At 42.9% G+C, this 15,516-nt stretch overlaps 1 pseudogene; it reads right to left on the bottom strand.

The window, feature by feature from the left end:
• Window positions 1-234: 234 nt before the first annotated feature.
• Window positions 235-10,818, bottom strand: LOC112950429 (annotated as a pseudogene).
• Window positions 10,819-15,516: the final 4,698 nt, after the last annotated feature.

The following is a 15,516-nucleotide window of genomic DNA, read 5'->3' as shown; positions in this document are numbered from 1 at the left end:
ATCAGCACAGCTGGTATTCTCACATTTAAAGTCTGTTTTGTCTTCCAAGAAAGATGAACGGAAAGTGTCCATTATACTGATATGGAATGGGAATGTGAACAAAATTAACCCTCTGAGATATCCTTGTCCAGTTTGGATGCCTTCTTCTTCAAGGCAAACTCCTCAAGCAGATGCAACTGCTTGTGCCAAGGGTTGAGCTACTAGCAGAAGGGTATGCAGCAACCATGGTTTCTTTTCTGAACTGAATGCTTTCAGAGCTTACTCATGAAACGGTACTGATATTAACTTACAATTTGTTTGCACAAGTCCATCTACAGCAGGGCAGTGATCTTTGCAGTGCCKTCTGTGAAATCTGGGATTCTCAATGCTCCTGTGAGTGGAAATTTGGTATCACTGGCTCATGCCAGCCAGACACTGGTGCCAGGGGCACACAGCTCTACAGTACACCTCAGCAAGCTCTGTGAGGACTTGCATTGAACTGCAAAGTTACACTATGATATGGATTTGTATCCATTTAGGATGGTTTGAGATAATTACAGTTCCATTTTTATCTGTATCAAAATCTGAGTCCAGATCTGCAGAGGTAAAGAGATAAGGAGTTAACCAGATGCACTACTTCATCTTTGACCTGTCTTAAATAAAAGAGTAAACAACTGAGCCCTGCATTCAAGTGTGCGGCTTAGTAACTACTAAACAATACTGAGAMCAGTGGAAATTATATCCTAAAGTGGCTCCTGCATTAGAATTTGTCTTGGGAATCCTAAGACACCTGAAAAACTAGTTGTTTGTTGATAGTCATATCAGCCATTCATGGTGTCCCTGAAGCCCCACACCTCCAGGACAGAGATCTGGAAACTTTCAGAGCACAGTGGCTGATTATGGAAAGTATCGCAGTGACTTGTCCTTCCATGGTTCAGATCTGCATCAAGGTAGAGGGCCTGGCCATCACCACCTCCTGCAAAGAGGTAAAAAAACATGTTAGGAAGCTAAAAAAGGGAAACTTTATGATGYACACTTACTGTCTYCAGGTGCAAACAGTATTCTGCTCACATACATAGCTTTCAAATTAAACTGTCAGAACAGGAAATAATTATATTGATTACTGCAAGTCAGTAAGACCAAGAAGCCTAATTCAAATGTTTGAGTCTAAGATTTTTCAGTGCCAGAAGATCCAGCTACCACTCGTATATTTTCACTATAGTAAAGAAACTCACGGAATTTAGTGAACAAAACTGTGAGAAAAACAAGACACATCAGTAACAGCACTTGCTTGGTCCTCTAAATCACAGAAAAAGGAAAAACAAAACAAACAAACAAAAAAAACCCACCACACATCACACTGTTAACAGCATTTTGATTATCTGTGGATCCATGCCAAGATTCACAGAGCTTAGAGTCAGAGAATGCAGAGAACAGCAATAGAAAACACCAGATGAATCAAAAGAAYAGAAATTCTGGTCTGCAGGTGAAACTGTATACAACAGCAATTGCTACATATCTACTACCCAAGCCTGTTTCTCTTATTACTACCTTTAATGAATAATAAAGATCTCCAAAACAATCTGTGATACATTATTATTAGCGGCTTACAATTCGGGCACATAAGTGCCCTTGCTTTCAGCAGCTGAGCTGATTCTGGAGCCATTCAGCTTGCAGTGGGTTACAGAACCTGCTGCTGAGTGAGAATCAGCAGGTACCTGTTATTACAGCAGAAATCACTGCTCCAGTGGCTCTCCTGTAGTGTCAAGGGCAAGAACAGATCCAGAGTTCTTTCCTGTAAATCCCATTTAGGTGACTACTTTACTGGGCAGGCTTTCTCCCCAGTCTGAAGTATCAGAGATCCAAAATAGTTCCCAAGGAATGAATGTGTATGTATGTAGTTTACCTTGTAAAAAGTAAGTTCCTTTTCTGGAATTATTTCTCACTGTAATTTAGGCAGGATAAAGGTGTAGCTATGCTTAGAGCTATGCTGAAGTGCTTATCCTAAAGTGCTTGATGTGCAAATTTCCTGTTGGGGAAAAGGTCTTAGCCTGTTTTCTTGAAGTGACTGTAGCAGTATTGAACAAACAAATGCCAAATACAGCTGAATCTCTTACTGTAGCTGACAGGAAGAGCAGGTGGGGTATATGTCCAGATTCAAGCACTGACTTACCTATAATGATGCATTYGCTGYKGCCAGCCATGAACATGGAGGCTGTTYTGGAAGGCAAGYTGAAGTGCCGAGCAGATAAGAAGGGAGAAAGGCGATCTGAGGGATACTTTGTGATGAAAGAGTACTGGAAGACCTGCAAACATGATTTTCTGGCTCAGAAACACTCAGGGCTAGTTTGGGGTGTTCTATCATCACCCATTCGTATCGTTCCACTTCATGCTGTAGCTATATAAGGGAAGAGTAAAAATGTAGTTAGTGAATATTTGCAATACCGAGAGCTCTGCTTTAGAAATGGCATTAAAATCCCTCAGTCTCCAAACACACTATTAGCAGTAAAGCTTAGACCAAACTGTCTTTTAGGGTAGATTTTACTTTTTTCCTTTATCCCTTTGCCTTCCAGGTGGCTTAAGAAATGACATAATGGTTTCCAAGTTACCTTTCTTGTAAGAAAACGCTCTGCACTTCTGGGTAAAAAAAGGCTCACCCCAGAATTGAAGTCATTTTTTCCCTCCAGATGTAATTAAGAGTTTGGCAGACTTTAGAAGGGCATATAATCCAGCTCAGCAGAAGGCAGGTGCGAGTTACATCAGTAATTGGGATAGTGAAAAATCAAATTTTACTTACTTGGGGACAGGGGAGTGCTTGGGTTTAAGGAATCTCTTGCTCCCTCCTCAATCCACTCATTCCAATCAGTTGACTGAAAAGCCYCCGTGCAGACCTGGCAAGGTTAGGAGGAAAGTATGTTAGACCATCGGACAGCACCATTTTGGAGTCCAGAACAGTTCTATTTAGTTTGATTTTCAAAAACTGGTAAGTCAGTGGATTAAAGCAGTCTAAGTACTTATATGTAAAGATAGATTTAAACTACTTTAATTCACTGGGGAATACTCTTCAAATCTGAGCAGTTTCAAAAACACCTCTYAGGCCCCAAAAGAGAAGCAGCTCAACCCCAGCTACCAAAATACAAATCACTCCAAATCTGTAAAGCCTGATGTCCACTTCCTCTTTTTTTTTTTTTCCATTTGAAGCAGCAGTATTGTCCCAAATTAAAAGGTCAGCACTGTTGGCTGAGCATTTTCTGCTTGCAAATGTTGGCCTTGGCCTCTCTCCCAATTCCAAACTGCAGATTAAAAAATCCAGCTAGCTAAAGCAGTGCCCAGCTAGWACAGGTACTGRAAACAGCAGCTKCAGAACARCRTRKGCYTCARTGGYCACTASYTCCCWRYAAAGAAAAMMKTAACCTCACAGYRCTGAGCTTTTCTGTGGGCTTCTTTGTTTGCCCAAGAACTGTATCTCACTGCCAGCAATAACCATCACTGCCAAGCGGAGACAGACCAAACAGTGCAGCTGCAAGAATGAGACAAAAAGCAACTCCACATTAAACAAAAAAATTAAAATAGGCTTTGCAGAATTATTCTAAAGTACATTTACTGTTAAGCTTCTATCAGCCTTACAAGCAGAACTCCTAAGACAAAAATTCCCAAGGACTGGTTTTGTTACTGAGGAAGTATTTGAAATTACATTTGATCTGATATTCTCAAAAGATTCCTGAGCACAAGATTTTTTTTTTCTTTTTCCTAAAATGTAATAATAGACATTGCAATAAAGGATGAAAGTTTCCCCTGCTAAAAAAATATAAAATGAAAAAAAATCCCCAAACTTTTCTCCTGCCCTTGTAGCTATGCTGTAAAAATCTAGCAGCACTTACAAAGTTGGACTTTGTGACACGCTCCAGGACAAGAGGAAGAAATAATGCCTTGTATATTATTCCTCTTCCCCTTAGATATCACAGGCATTGTATCAGCCACTGGCATAGAACTATGAACCCACACCCTCAGACTAAGCCCTGGTAAAGAGACAAAAGGAATCAGCTTCATGGGGAGCCATCCTGCAGGAGCACATGCAGGAACACAGGCCGGCAGGCTGCACTCACAGCTTTACTTGCAGGCTGCATTCACAGCTTTATTTGCAGGCTGCATTCACAGCTTTAAGCTATTCACAAGATATTTAGAAGTCATGCACTTCCAAATATCCTTCTTAAAGGATTGCTTTCCTTTAAGCAATCATGAGGTAAAGTTGAGGACTTTGTTTTCACGTTAGAGTGGACAATATTATTCGTATCACTGCGTATCTGCTTTCTCTCTCTGTGAGCTGGAGGAAAATAACTTCTATGCATCAGGAGCTTCTTTCCACTACACCACAGCCCTCACTTCTGTTCCTGTCACAGGCTGACCAAGAGCTCTGTGAATGTTACTACAGTCCAGCATCCCACATCATTTAAAAGTAGAAGATATTTAAAGGAGGAGGGGTAACTGGCTGAGGCCTAGTTTCCAACAGTAACCTAAGAAAATACAGTCTCATAATCAAATAGTAAATTTTAAAGCACACATTATTAAAGGAAAAAGACACACAATTTCAAAATACCTTACTTCTCCATTTTATTATGAACTGTTGTGTTTTCGATGTGGGTAAATCACCAACATTAGGTGATTGTCTAAAAATTGATTTTATTGGTCACTTTTCATGTCTTTCACCATTGTCTTGATGAGGAGAAGAGCTGGTTCGTGCCCTTCACTGTGTGAGCAGAACCTGTAAGGCACAGCACAGCGTGAGCACCCCGCGGCCACCATCCCCTGCTGCTCCTGCTTTCCCTCCTTGGTGTCAGGCACTCCCTCGGGTGATGGGACCCACGGCCCAAGACCAAGCAAGTACCTGTGAGTGCCTTCAACAACCCCAGCGACTGCAAACAAGGATTATCAAGCAGTCCTTTCCCATTCAGTTCTCTGCACAACGAACAGAAGACTCTTAATCATGACAGCTGCATCTTGCAGCATTTTGCACTAGGAAGGACACAGGAAATCAGGTCTCATGGCTGTATCTGAAGAGCCTCTTGTTTCCATAGAAGAAGCATAGTTCTCTTTGCTTTTCCTCACGGAGATGGGACAACAGACACCCCACTTCAGAATCAGAATTTCAGATAGCAAATATCACTTCTAGGAGCTAAACAATTGCTCTTATTTGGTTCCATCTGCATGTGAGGAGGAACTTCTTTCCTGTGAGGGTGACAGAGCCCTGTAACAGGCTACCCAGAGAGGCTGTGGAGTCTCCAGAGATCTCCTTMTCTGGAGATGTTTCAAACCCATCTGGGTGCGACTGGGTGCGCTGTGCTCCAAGCGCCCTGCACCACCAGGATGGGTGTCCCTGCTGGAGTAGGGAGTTGGACTGGATGATCTCTAGAGGCCCCTTCCAACCTCAATCTTTCTGTGATTTTCTGGTTCTGTGAAGTGCAAGGAAAACCCATGTCTACTTCATCCCAATTAGTCAGCTGCTCTTTTTTTTTTTGTGCCCACAATAAAAAGGTGCAGGGAACGTGTAGTTACCTGTTTAGGCTACAGACGTGTTCCAAGGTGGTGAAAAGCAGGAGGGGCTGGCAAAGCACAGAGCGTTCCGGGATCCAGGACCAGATATTTCGCATCTCTTTCTCACTGACTATTTCAGACTTGAAGTTCTCAGCATGAATGCAACGTACACGTTTTCCCTGAGAAATACAAAGCAAAACACTGGGTGTAAAGAGCTTAATGGAAATGACAAAAGCTACAGTTTCTRGTTACTGGCTAGCAATATGCAAAGAGGGCTGAATCCCAAAAGGTATCAGTGTGTGCACCACTCTAAGGGATGTTATTTAGAGTATAAAATAAACTACTGGAGTCTAAGAGAATCCTTGAGAGTTGCTGGCTTTCCTGGAAGAGCTGGAGCAACATCTCCATAGGGTAATAGTAGCCTGTGCTTGGAAACACAAAGGACATAAAGGCAAGCGGGCGAGGATGACCTTGACCTTGAAAAGAGCAGATTATCTGTCATTTGAGATAGTCTCACTGCTGATAGGRTTCGAGCACAGAGAACAGAAGCAGCTGAGATGGGAAGCACCCCCCACCATAAGGTCCTGCCTTGGTGACTGCACAGCAATCAGGGGAGCACCCGAGCCAGAAAGGAGAGCCAGTTCCTAACTTTTAAACTCTCTAAAGTGACAACACAATAATTAAAACATCTTGAGCACTGTTCTCAGCTTAAAGACATGCATAAACTCAGTGCCTGCAGATAAACAAGCGTTYCTGCACTCACAACTGATGCTAAGGCCTTATAAAATGCAAGTATGCAGCAAGTACAGGGTGGAAATTAAAGATAAACTTGTGCCAGACACAGAGGTATTGAGTGGTAGTTAGTTGAGCCAGCTTTGCAGGGTCTGCTTTGCAAGCCACCCAAGGGTTCAGCCTAGGCAAAGCATACAAGTATTTGCCAAGCAATTCTTTTTTTTCCYGACACATGCATTTCCTTCTTCTCAGCTTCACAGACTATAAAAGACTTCCTCAATATTGCCTAGCTGCATACCTCAGAATAGCTTGCTCCCCAAAACACACAATATTATATATTATATATATGTATTTCTTGATTATGTTACCAAGAAGTCATCAGCATTTCTGCTACTCCTTAAACCAGTGCTGGCTAGGAGAAATTGGGAAATGCTGCCAAGAATTTATTCCAGGGGCCACAGTGTTGGCATTTCTAGTGAGGCAGCCGACTTTCAAAGCAGTAAATAAGCACTAAAAATGGGCACATAAAAAAGAAAAAAAAAAACAAAAACAAACAAAAACCCCACAAATTGAGTTAGCAGAAGAGTTTTGGCATTGTTGCTGGAGTTAGGGCAGAAGTGCCTAGTAGAAGTCACATGTTTCCCAGTCATAAATTGGAGCTGTTTAAGCCTGAAAGCTCATTTTGTGCTAAAATGTGCAGTGTCAACAGACATTCTGTATCTACTGTGTGTTACTTTTCATGTGTGTTACTTCAAAACTCAAGGCTTTCTGCTGCTTCCAGAACCTAGATGATGAGTGATACATGGGCTGGGAACATTTGACTGGGTGGAATTAACAGCCATGTAATCTACTGGAGGTAAAATCTTCAGCATGCCGATATGAAACATATTCTGTTAAGTTGCTCYTTAAAGAGTTCTTTTGTACATKAAAGCATGYGAAAATTAATCCTAACCTTGATTTTACAAGTTAGTGGAACTATTAGTGCGCATCTCTCACTGAAGTTAACTCAGGGCACCCACAACGGAGCCAGAAGATCATCTCAAAGTGATGGAGTTCAGGCTCACACATCTGCACTAATAAACGTCACAGGCCAAGGTTCCTCCTTCTTCCTAGGCTGTCTGCTTGTCAGGGATCACAGTCCACTGTTTTTTGTGCTTTAAGATTTGCTTTTCAGACCACAACTTGATGACTAACTTCATTAAGCGTTAATGCTGTACAGCTGAGCAACCCTGACTTCTGCTGCACAGAAGATCAAGTCTGTCCCCCTTTTCCCTTGAAACAAAAAAGTTCCTATGTCAATATAACTGTAATCTTGTATAGATAGAGACAAGCCAATTTTAGGCTTGGGTTCCCTAACTGGGTTCAGTCCAATATCTGTATCTTTTCAAGTAACTAGAAAAAGTGTGCACAAGAAAAAAGATAACAGCATATAACAGGTCTGGATGTGAGCCAATGCCTAATATTTCTGAGAACTTTACATGTTACTTGAGATATTCCTCTCAGTTTTTTTTTTCCCCACAGTGTACAGGTCACTTAAATCCTATTGCTAACATTAAACTTCTCCATGCTGAAAAACAAACGAAAAACAAGCCCATATGAAAGTACTAGGCTGACTAGCTGGGCCCATCCATGAATCCTGAATCCATCCACAAATTCAAGGATCGTATAACTTTGCAGGTGCTGTGAACTAACTTTGCAAGAACGTGTCCAAGAGAGGGCTGCAGAGCAATTGCACGCTACAATTGCTGTCCTGCTTCTGTTGCCCCAGCATTAGACATAACAACAGCCTTGGAAAAAACAGCAAGTAAAGAGAGGAAAAAATAAGCAAATAAAGAGCAAAGTGCAAAGCTTGAAGTGTTTTAACCTACCTTTTAGGAGATGTAACATTGCAAACAGGAGGGGTGCAGTGGGTATGGAAGTGACAGAAGGAGAACGCCAAAAAAAAAGGACACGGAAAGATCAGTGATTTCCTATGTCCATGATCAAGTGATTGAGAAGAGCCTGGAGAGAAACACAGAGTAAGACTTGATTTGAATCACCAAGAAAGCAAGGAGAGGGAAAGAAAAAAAAAAAAAAGAGGTTAAAATACTCCCTTCTTTAAACATTTTTTTTTCCATTTTGCTACCTGGGCAGAGGTTATCTGGGAGATTATTCATCTTTGTCCATAGGCCAAGCACATGTGGMCAYYGGAACTCAYTTTCTTTTGAGYGTTCMARRAATCTCACTSCTGGGGTACTCGCTCTTGCCTATGTCAAAACCCAGGACAGCCTAGTTCACAGCCGTGTCTTTCCAGGGGATTATTAGAAGTTTTAGTGCATTTACAGAAGAGCCAAGAAAAGCTCCGCATTACCAGCTCTGTCAGGTGTGGCAGGACCTATCTGCACTATTCGGGTATAAATTTACTACATTTTGCTCGGAAGGCACCGCTGTTATTCTGAGCAAGGGACACCTCTAAAGCAGCTTCTGCTTTGACTAATCCTCATTCTGGTGCTGAAGCAGATGCTCTGAAAAGGTGCTGCAGCTCTTCTGCACTTCAAGATAGGAAGGAAAGACATTAACCTAGATGGTAAGAGCTGATTTTTTTTTTTTTGTTTGTTTGTTTTGTGTCCTGGGTGTGATGGTCTGGAGCCCATCTAGCCTGATATTGCAGTGCCTCAAGGTCTTGAAATATTTAAGACTATCTTTTAACCTGGAGAGTCCAGGTAAAATAGAAGCTAATCATAGACTAAACTGTGATTCCACAGACTGGAATAAAGACTGTGGACAGTCTTTATCATGTACAAGTTTCCTCTAATGCTTCCATTACTTTATTTGTCAAACTCCAACAAGTTCATATTTCAATAGCATGTAAAGGTGTCTGTTTGAAACTACTGTGACTAATGGGGCAACATAATTTGTTGTGAAGGTCTAACACATTGCTGGCTGGTACAAATTCAGAGAAAATAAAGTTGTCCCTTGATATTGCTAAGGCTGATAGAAGTCACCCTCCTTGCAGAGGCCAAGACARCTAGCAAAACTCCGGAATATTCATAAGTTTTTTGTTTATTTAAGTTATCTGTTGTCGCAGAAGACCTCAAAAGAAAGAAAATGTCGTGACTAGTATTGAACTGGACGTATATTTGGACTTAGTAGGATAATCTTATCATTAGATTATTTCTGCCTTTTCTGAATACATGGGGAAATCTCTTAGCCATGTCCTTACTATCCTGTATTTTACTACCTCACTAGAGCAGAATGTCACTTACTATGTTCAGTTAAACAATGTTCAAAAGTAACCTGGGAATAACATTTTCTTATTTCTTCCTTACTCTAAGACAGCTCCTGAGCTACACTCACACTCCAAGACAGTGTTTGCCTACTTACAAGTAAAGAAGCTGCAAAATTTAAGATACCGGACAACATGAAATTGAAATTTTGTACAAGTGCTCTCATATTTAAGAGATAATCTCATCAACACTAATTTTGTTTTTTTTTTTCTTATCAAGCCCTCAGAGCAAAAGAGTCAGAGGAGATACAAGCAACCACCGAGGCTTGCCCGAGCGCCCATCACAACTCTTGACCTCGTTTCCTTGGGGGTCACTCTGACAGGCGACCTGCTGAATGTGGGAGACTCCTACCTCTTCTGCTCRACTGTGATGCCCTTCTGCTGTAGGGCCTTCTCGTTGGCCATCTGCAGGAGCCGGATCYCCTTCCGGGAGAAGAGCCGGATTGCAAAAGCTTTTTCCAAAAGCTGCTCGGTGCTGACCGACTTGGCAATGCCTCTCACAAACGATCAAATATCYTCCTGTATGATGTTGACTCCTTGGGCTGCCCGGCTTGGACTTTGTGAAAGAACTTCMGAAGAGCCAGTGCAACACGGTAGAGAACCTTGTAGCCCTCCACCAGAAACACGTCAAAGACACGAGCAATGTAGACCATGGGCAGCTCTCCGAAGAGCCAGCGCTGCCAGTCAGAGTAGACCTCCAAGACATCCTCAGACACGGCCRCCATCAGCTTGTGCGCCGCCTGGCAGTACTTGTTGACCAGATCACCAAAGGTCATGCAGGAGGACTCGAAAGCTAAKAAGGTCTGGTCAATGAGGCGCTTGGAGGGGTCGTTGCAAGCGAGGATGCGAYAAACCTTCTCGAAGCACTCGGCCTCGTCCCTGCTGTAGTGCAGGAGCAGGGCTGTCACGGAGGGCAGCGCCGGACAGAAGGAGATGTCCGGGAACTGGTTTGCGACGCACAGGATAATCTTCCTGACCGCCCCGATGCCTTCGGCGTTCAAGCAGTAAGTGGGAACCAGGCTGTTATCCACGAACTCCGGCAGCGGAAGGGAGCTGCTGCTCCGCTTTCCGATGATCTTTACCACAATGTCCCGGTACACGTTTGCATCCGGAGTCACCGTGCGGCACGGAATATTGTTGATTAGTTTGTGGTACACCTTGGCTCTCAAAGAGTGGCTCTTGGCCCAGTAGCTCTGCCGAGCCAGCTGCTTGAGCTCCTGGAATTCGGAGCAGCTCAGCTCCTTTGCATCTTGGCTCTGGACAGTCACGTCCATTTTCTCCCAATCCACAAAGCCGCTGTACTCATCCATGGCTCCAGGAAAAGCAGATAAGTATAAAATCATGAGAATGGAGACTTTATCTGGTCATTAGGGTTAGGGTTAAGCTCACAGCTTCTCCTGCAAGAGGGGAAAGRAAAAGAAATAACTAGAGATGTGAGTTACAGATAATTTCCTATTTACATGACAAACGTAAATATTCAGCTCACTCCTGCACCACCAAGACTCTTTTTCAAAGCAAAATAAGTTAGAGGCATGCTTTAAAGTCAAARCAAACACAAAAACCCCAAATTCATTTCTATTTTTGTTACATACTTGCCAAAACTCATATTGAAGTAGTCTAGCAAGGGCCAGCCCAGACGTAGCTCCTGTGGACACCTCAAGGAGAGAAGAATTTCCCTCACGCTGCCACACAGTCTGAGGTTAGTTTGCTGCTCTGGCACTTATGAAACTACTTGCTAATTTTCTCTCATGTCTGCACTGCACAGGTGACCCTGAACTTGCCTGTGCTCCTATGGCCACATCAGAAGGCCCGCTCTCCTCAACGCTTAGAAGGTCTTTCAAAACGCAGCCCACTGCAGGGGTCTTTCAAAACGCAGCCCACTGCAGGGTGCACAACTCTCCATGCTGCAGGCTCCGCAGAGCAAAACGGTCCCTGCCACGTGCAACACTCCGCTCTTTAAACTTGCTATTTTTGGCAACGGGTGCTTCAGTGTGGTTTGAAGCTCCTAAAGTGGCTATACACTCAAGGCAGACAACTCCAGGTTTCTCCCTGCTTCGCTACTGGGAAAATACATCCAGTGCTTTGCCTCATGTGGGCAGAAATTCCTAATGTACAGTTAGCATTAGTCTGGAYATTCAATCCATACAGTTTTAGATGCTGGTTAAATATTAATCTGGGTATTTTGGAAGCATATGGTGAAATTTTAAAATTTAACTCTTCTTTTAAAGTATGGCAGCAACACAGAGGTGCCTTTCAGCAAAGCATTAAAGACATGCCTTCCCTTCCAAATATTTCACTTTTTTTTTTTCACTAAAAAAATGCCTTTTTAGGTTGTCTTTATAGAGTGTAAGAGCAACCGAGAAATGCCAACAATTGTTTCTGTTGAACTCTTTATTGTCTGAAATTAATTCTCAGYCTATAATTAGAAGTGGCAACACATTGTCCCTATTTCAATGGTGAAAACAGGACTGCTTCTGAGGTTGGAAAGGATGCATCTTGGTGTGAGCTGTGAGAATGAGTCCACAGGACATGCAGAGCAATCCATGGGAGGACACCAGTCCATCGCAGAGTCTGGGAAGCTGGGAGGGGTTTTTTTTGGGGGGGAGGGGTAGGGGTGGTGGGGAGGTGATTTACCACATGGAAGTCACAGGGAAATTCATCCCCATTAGCTGAAATCTCAAATTACCTTTGCAGAGAAAATAAATTTAATTCTGTCTGGTTACATGAGTCATCCTTCTCCCTGGAAGTCACTATTCTGGAAGCTAATGGATTGGATGAGTATATGTTCCTCAGCAGCTTTCCAAAATCAGTGGCAGGGGTAAAGAAAGCAGACTGTAAGAACGTGGGATTAGAGCTCACAGTCTTACATACCCTTTGGCTTGGAAAACCTGCTGGGTGCGCAGGTGGGCCTGGCTGCTTACACTGCTCCAAGCCCTAGRTGCCACAAGGGCCGAGGACAGCAAGGACAGGGGCATTGCCAGGGCTAATGAGCATGAYCAGCTATTAAATGTACCCACAAAACCAACAGAATTAGTGTGTTTCAGTGCAGTGATGCCGAACCACTGATACTGGGCCACACAGCTACCCTAAACCAGCATCTCTCCAACCGGGAGTATTTATTTGCCAGGGGAGAAGAGCCCAAGAAGCCTCAGGAAAATCCCTGCTAGCCTATGTTTCCTCCAATGCCACCTGTTTATCCTTCTCCACCCTTCCTTCCACAGATATTCTTTCCCTTCTGGYGATCATGTAAAGAGCAACATTTCCTTTGAGCTGATGGGGACAGAAAATTTGTCCCCACATCTGGATTGTCCAGCTTCCTCATATAAAGAAAGGGACAAGGTGCAGCCAGAAGAGAAATAAAAACAAATTTCAAAACAAACTGTTTGCACAAAGGTAAGGTTCAGGAGAGGCACTGAGCCCCGTTTCTATCTCCTCACTGCAACAAGTCTCCTTCCCTCCTGCTGAAGGGACTTTGGAGGATTTAGCACCATATTGTGGCAAGTAACCTCTAACTGGACCTGGGGACAGAGGGATGAATCAGTACCTGAGTTGCATATAGCATTAGAATTATAGAATATAGAATGGCAATACTTTCAAGTATGTGTGAAGACATGAAAGTAAGGCAATTGTTAAACTCAAAACCAGAAAAGTTCATAGCAGTAACAAAGACTAAAAACTACCTAAACATTTATCTACCTACTTTCTTTAAAGAGAAACAGTCCTCCTTTGCAATCAGACTGGCTTGTACAAAACATGAAGAAAAAATGCAGAACAGAAGCCGCAGAAAAATTTATTTTCTCAGCAACTGCCGAAGAAACAGAAGCTTGTTAGGCCTATTAGACTATAACCTAAAAGCCTGAAGCTCCATTTAGCGCAATATTTAAAAAAAAAAAAAAAAAAAAGACCGAGAATTAGAACTACGAAACCTAGGTTGAAAATACACCAAAAACAGCTGCAGAGCAGGCATGAGATCTTTTTCAAGGTTAAGTCTAAACTATGAAGCAAGCCAATAATCATTAAAATTCAAACCTGGGCAATGACTGTGGCAACTGACACTGGCAGGTCTTCAAGGCAGTGACTAGAAGGGTTCAGGAAATACTTCACTCGCTAGTCTGGCCACATTTTCCATTCCAGTCTCTTCAGTTCTTTCCCTCGCCCTTTGGGCCAAGGGAACTCAGGCCTCCTTGAGACCTTCGGAAGATGCCCGAGCACATTGTTGAAGCTGCATAAAACAGACATGGGTGGAGCAAAGTACAACAGGCAGGGGTGGGATACGACTGGCAAAGAATGAAACCTTGAAAGGATCCAAAGGCACATCCGTATGAGAGAGACAGACACAGAGAGAAGGACAGAGAGAAGGATTTGAATCATAATTTAGCTAAAAATTAGTAAGTTTTGAACTTTGTCTTTGGACATTTCAATCACAGAAATACATAYATTTTTTCTTTCTTTCTTACAGTTCATTCAGGCAACCAGCTTTTGCCTTCCAAAATCCAGGAAATATCAAAATAAGACATCTGGATTACATCTATTTCAGAGTGCAATTGTTTGTACTCTGGATTTGCAAGGAACATACTCAGTAGTGAAATAATGACATTACAAACTGTCCAAAAATAGATTCTGACTTCAATCAAAGCCTGAGAAGATTAAGTAATCTAATATTGCTTTAAATAATCATAGAACAATGTCCCCAAACTGTAAAATACACTTGACATATACAAGTACAAACTTATTCCCTATTCAAGCGTCTTTGTACTCACCTTCTGCAAGTCTGACAGCAAGGTAATAGCTTATTGAGTTTTTATTTACATTCAATATACCTGCTACATAAGAAGAAATCTGAATTTTGAAATTAACTGTTCTTGTCTTCACCAGGGACAGTAGCTTTAAGGATTGCTCTGTAAATACCCTCCATTCACCTCTTTGCTCTGTACTGTAGAAAAGCAGGTAGGCATTGCCCTGTGTTAAATGGCACACATTTTTATAGTGTGCCAACAGAAAGCAAATGTTTCCTTTTCCTGTCCTATAAATAAAGACTATTATTGACCTTTCAGAGCTGCGGCATGAGTTTTGTTGCTTACAATGGCAAGCACTGATGTAGCAAGAGGAACAGCTCATGTCCACTTCTATAACCTGGTCATCCTCCTCATTTGTGCTGAGGGAACATGGGCAGATAATCAAAACTRCTTCCTCAAAGATTACTGGCTACTAGTCCTAATGCCAAGAAAAGAAAATTAACACTACAACTCTTACTAAAAGATTTCATGTCCTCGGAGAACACTGAATCATGTCTGGGATGTCTGCTCTGTATAACATCCCAAAATCTGACCAGAGCAATGTAAAGACATAATGACAGCGCAGAAACAAGACAGCTAACGGGCAGTTTCTCCTTTCTTACTCAATACTTTGGCACATCCTGCAGTTTTCTCTGAWTGCAGATTCATATCATGGTACCTTCATATCTCTGCTATACAGATTAAAGTTGGACAGCACAGTGCTTTCCTCACCCCACTACAGGCCAGGAACACACTTTATTTGCACATTCGCAGCTTTAGTCACTACCTGTAGCCAGGCAGATCGTATCAGAGCTGGGATTAAGCACACCATCTAGCACTGAAGCCAGTGCGTGCAGCACAGGGCAGCAATCTCGATGCTCTTGACATATTTTAGCACGATGATCYCCTCCAGCAGGGCACACAGGAGCTCAACGGATCGCCTTAACAAGGCTAAGTGCAGTTTGATTGCTTAGAAATTGCCCCGGGGCATGTGTACAGCAACTGGGGAGCCCAGAACTGGACACAGTCTCCAGATGTGGCCTCACCAGGGCTGTGTAGGGGGGGACGATCACCTCCCTCGACCTGCTGGAGACACTCTTCTTAATGCACCCCAGGATCCCGTTGGCCTTCTTGGCCACCAGGCCACACTGCTGCCTCATGGTCATCATGTCATCCACCATGACACCCAGGTCCCTCTCTGCAGGGCTGCTCTCCAGCAGGTCCACCCCTAAT

The sequence above is a fragment of the Nothoprocta perdicaria genome, unplaced genomic scaffold (assembly GCF_003342845.1).
Source record: "Nothoprocta perdicaria isolate Ctin4 unplaced genomic scaffold, notPer1 scaffold_319, whole genome shotgun sequence".
NCBI lineage: Eukaryota > Metazoa > Chordata > Aves > Tinamiformes > Tinamidae > Nothoprocta > Nothoprocta perdicaria.
Note: the sequence above shows the minus strand (reverse complement) of the source record. Positions and strands in the feature narration are given on the sequence as shown.